Source organism: Capsicum annuum, chromosome 12, assembly GCF_002878395.1.
Source record: "Capsicum annuum cultivar UCD-10X-F1 chromosome 12, UCD10Xv1.1, whole genome shotgun sequence".
NCBI classification, from domain to species: domain Eukaryota; kingdom Viridiplantae; phylum Streptophyta; class Magnoliopsida; order Solanales; family Solanaceae; genus Capsicum; species Capsicum annuum.
In genome coordinates, this window is record NC_061122.1 from 228555724 (window position 1) to 228560962 (window position 5239).

The following is a 5239-nucleotide window of genomic DNA, read 5'->3' on the forward strand; positions in this document are numbered from 1 at the left end:
ATAGATGAATACAATAGGATATCAGGTTGTACCTCCGCAAAAAAAAAATTGGAATACTCTTGTGGATAGATATGAGAAAAATATAGAGAACTTCAAAAACAATGAGGGAACGAAGGATAAGTCACCAGCATTAAAGGCATATGACAGAGAAGACTCTGATATGGATGATAAAAAGCTTGTCAAGAACTTTAAAAAAAATTAAGAAAGACAAGCGTGAGAACAAGAAAAGAACATGTAAAATATGTTGTTCCAATGATAAGTCTCAAGGTAGTTGCTTTAAGTGTGAGAAGATAGATTAGATGATCAAAGATTGTCCAGTCTGGGAAATAGAATCGAGAAAGGAAATGTCTGAAAAGGAATTGAAAGAAAAAAACAAAAAGAGGGATGAATATGCAATGGTAGCATCTTGGGGATTTGACTCAGATGATGATGAAGTTGATGAAGCAGCACTCATGGCTCTTGGAGATTAAGAATTAGAGGAAGAAGATGATGTTTCTGAGGTAAGTATACTTGAACTTAAAGAAAAGTTGTATTTGTTTTCTAAAACAAAACTTATTTCATTGATGAGTTCACTAATTGATGACTTCCAAGAATCAAATTCTGACAGGGATGAGCTGTTCAACAGTCTTGCAAGCATCAAATTTGATTTTATTGATTAAGAAGCTTGCAAGAACATTGTCGAAAAGGAAAACTGCACTTTTAAGAAACTGGTTGAGCATCTTGATTCTTCAAACAATGATCTTAAGTCAGAAGTTCTAAAATTGACACTCTCTTAATAGGGAAAAAAGGCCATGAGTAAAGATCAAGAAAATAATGATCTTGATCTAGTGATATAAAAAAAAGAATGTGATGATCTAACTGAAAAAATGAATAAGTTGAGTCAATAAGTTTCTAAAGTAAAACTTGAACTTGAAAGGGCTAACAGTTGGACAAAATTCTCAAGAATTGTTCACATATTGGGGGAAAGAAATTACTGTGAAAAGGAAGTATTCGGATTCCACAAAAATTTTGATATTCCTAAAGATTTATGTTATATTTATGGTAACCTAGGACATCCAACCACTTAATGTTCAGTTTCTTAAAAAAGAATAATCATTTTTTTCTTAATCTTATTAGCTAAGAAGTTATTTTATTCAGTCTTGCACATTTAGTTGTGTGTCCCAATTCCATATTTTTAACTTTTCTAACCTAATTTTATACTAGATTGTGCAGAAAATTAGGTACAAGCAAGAAATTGTGACCAAAAAGTTCTTCTTAGTAGGTATGTTCTTCTCTGACATAAGTATAGGTTTTCTAAGTTGAAACAATTGAGCACACCTGTTCAATTCCTCTCACTTCATTCTCCCTTTGTCGTATAAAGCTACCGAATTGGTTGACCAAACCTTCTTTGATTCTCTCCAAAGGCTTGTGGACAAATATGTTAATTTTACAACCGAAATTCCTTCTTCTCTCTCAACGAAAATATCAGTTTTTGGATCATGTATTTTCTTAAGTTGATCATCAATCACATGCAACATATGTTTCTGAAGAATGAAAAGGAACATGCTCTCCCTTTTTGTTCCTAATTGGCTATTTTTGGGGACTTCTCAGTCCTAGTTCAGGTTTAACTTATATAAAAAAAATAATGGATGTTTTTGAACAAATGAATCATGTTTCTCTACTTGTTTCAATAAGGAGGGATACTACTCATTTAAAAAAGGAGAGGATTTAGCTAACAAAAATCTGAACTAGAAGCTGCATAAGATAGTCACGAAGGGTAATAAGAGGTTTGTAAGGCAAGGATCATGACTTTAAATCTTGACCTTCATTGCTGGAGGGATGAAAATGTTGAAGACATTTGCCAATTAACACAGTTGATATCACCTCTTCCACCTTCCTTATCAACTCTTCACTAATTGTATCCTTAGCCAAGTCCCATTTTTATACCATATTCTTTTTTGATTAATGCTAAATTGTTTTTTCCCGTTCAGTACTAGCTTAGGTTTGATGAGGAACATGCTCTGACAGTTAAATGGAATGGTTATCTTTGTTAAATTGACTCATATTTTTTCTCTCTTTAATACATTACTATGTTGGCTAAAGTCTTTTTCTGATTGTTTGTAATAACCCGTGAAATTTTTCATTGAAATTTTATGAATAAACGTATTGGGTTCTATCTCCTAGAATGACTTATAAATTTTTCATGTCAAATATCTTAGATTATGACCCGCCATTACGTAGAGTATCAAATAAGCTTTCCAATGATTTGTGTATCATTCAAAACGGACACCCGAGCAATGAGTTATGAACATTTCGATCGAACCATGAATAGTAGTGAACAGTAAACTATGCAGCAAAAAGTACTGAGGCTTGGCGTATTTTTGCTCCAACTTTAATCTATCATAAATCCTTGTACATAATAATCTGGGTGATCTAATATATATCAACGGAAAGCTCTATGAGTCCTCTTTCCAATGAAATTGCTTTCATCAAATTTGTCTATCGGAGCAAAAAGTTATTGTCGATCTACTTCAGCCTACCAAAAATGAATTTTTGGGTCAACTTCAATGGATCATAAATCATTGTACACAATGATCTGGGTAAGATACTATATATCAATGGAAATATATGAGAGTCCTCTTTTTCATGAAATTGGTTTCATTCAATTTGGACATAGGAGTAAAACGTTCTTGTTGATCTACTTCAGACTATTAAAACAGTCTACTAAAGGATAGATTTGAGAATTATTTGATTTTTAGGGGTGTTGTGGTCACTCTCCCTCACCCAGATTCCATACAAACCCTATATTAAAGCCTATTAGAAGCATTATATGTTATATTTCATCAAATTCTCTCAAAAAGAAAACCCTAAGCTCCTACATCAACCTTTGAACCATGGACCCATATCTTATTATGATTATTATGAAATCTTGATGTTTATGATTTTGAAAGATGAATTTACATGTGTGGAGTTATAAAGCATGAATCTTGAATGATATTTATCATGATTTGGATATTTAGGTCATGAATCCCCATTGGAAATTGTGTTTTATTGAGAAAGTATGTGTTATCAACACGTTGATGTTGAATATTTGAGATATTTTAAATGATTTGACCTTTTGATCTTAATGGAGTTGTTTTGAAATCGAGTGTGAAAGAAATCCACAATGTGGTTGATTTTGATAGATGGGAAGCATGGTGGCTCCCGATGTATATTATATATTACTGAAATTGTTTTGTTGTGAATTGTCTTTGAAATGATCTGAGCTAAGTCCGGGAGAAATCTTTAGCACTGAGTGGGAGATATAAAGCGACCTTAGTTCCCTAGAACTATGTACCCCTATAGGAGTACGCCTGATGCTGATTTATATAGTGATCACTAGTATATGTAGATTTGATATCGACAGTCCTACTCCAATGGAAAGGATATGACGGCTATCCCCAACATGGATTGTATGTTGGACTCCGTGTAGCTCATATGGTTTATATTGGTTATAAGATCTCCCAGTGTGTGTTTCCTTATGTCAATGGTGAATGGTGAAGTGATTTGAAAGTGAAATTGTGAAAGTTATTCTTTCAAAAGATTTAAATGATATTTACATTATGAGTATTGATATTCTTGATGAACTGAAAGTGATTGATAAATTATATGATGACTCACATATGTTATTGTACTTATTTCATCCTCTCATGATTATGATGATTTTCTTTGGGCTATATGAGTCTTTTGTACATCCTGCATATTTCTTATAAATATTTATGATGATGATGTTTATAAAACCGCATACACCCCCGTATACTTGGTTCCTTTCCATGGTACTAACCCACATCTTCGGATGTAGGCTGCATTTTCTCAGAATGTAGGTTCAGGGGACAGTCCTAGGTTCGACAGTAATACTTTGGACACGCTGTTCTACATTCTCTGTTGTGGTGAGTCCTCATGATCCGAGGATGTGATGTTATATTGATGGTTTCATTGATTTGGCTATATTTCGATACTGAGTATGAGTCAGTTGGGGCATGTCCCAATGGCTCACTGGTTTTATTGATTTCTTAGAGGTTTGTCAGACTAGACTAGTATAGATGTTGGGAGTTGACTAATAAGTCTTATTTTGTTATCTTTCTGAAATTCTTTTATTCTTGGATGATGATTACTCTGTTGATATTTGAGGGTTATTTATGGAAACCCCGTTGATTCATGTTGAACTGAATAAAATGGCTCAAAGGGTTATCTTGGTGCTACTCGTAGCCTCAAGCACCGTGTGACGCTCCGGAACCCATTTTTTGGTGTTGTGGCGAAACCAATCTGTTGAGGGTGCAACTTGGGAAGCTGAGGCGGATATGCGATCCAAGTACCCGCACCTATTTTCTGCGAACTCTGATCAAGCCGAAGGTATCGTTCTTTCCTAAATCATGCACTTTTGATAAAAGTTGCAGCAGTTCAGCTTTCATTTATTATGTGTTTAGCTGTAGTTTCTTGAATTTATGCATTCTATGTTGTATTCGGAGTGAGAAACGATGTGGGGATGAGTCTAATGAATGGTTTCATCTGTATTCTCTATTCCCTATCCATTCTTGGTTTGTCTAGCATCATTCAAGGATGAATGTATCCAAGGGGGGTGATGTAACACCCCGGAAAATTTTTCGTTTAAATTTTGTGCGTAAACGTGTTGGCTTCTATCCTCTAGAATGAATTATAAATTTTCCATACGAATAGTCTTAGATTATGACCCACCATTGCGTAGAGTATCAAATAATCTTTCCAAAGATATGTGGATCATCCAGAACGGGCACCTGAGCAACAAGTTATGAACATTCCGATCGAACCGTGAATAGTAGGGAAGAGTAAAATGTTTAGGATAAAGTACTGAGGCCTGGCGTATTTTTACTCCAACTTTAACCAATCATAAATCCTTGTACATAAAGATCTTGGTGATCTACTACATATCAATGGAAAGCTCTGCGAGTCCACTTTCCAATGAAATTGGTTTCATCCAATTTGTCTATCGGAGAAAAAAGTTATGGTCGATCTACTTCAGCCTAACAAAAGTGAATTTTTGGGTCAAATTCAAACAATCATAACTCCTCGTACACAATGATATAGGTAAGATACTATACATAAACGGAAATATATGAGAGTCCTCTTTCTAATGAAATTGGTTTCATCCAATTTGGATATCGGACTAAAACTTTATGGTTGATCTACTTCATACTATCAAAACAGTCCACCAAATAACAGATTCGAGAATTATTTTATTTTT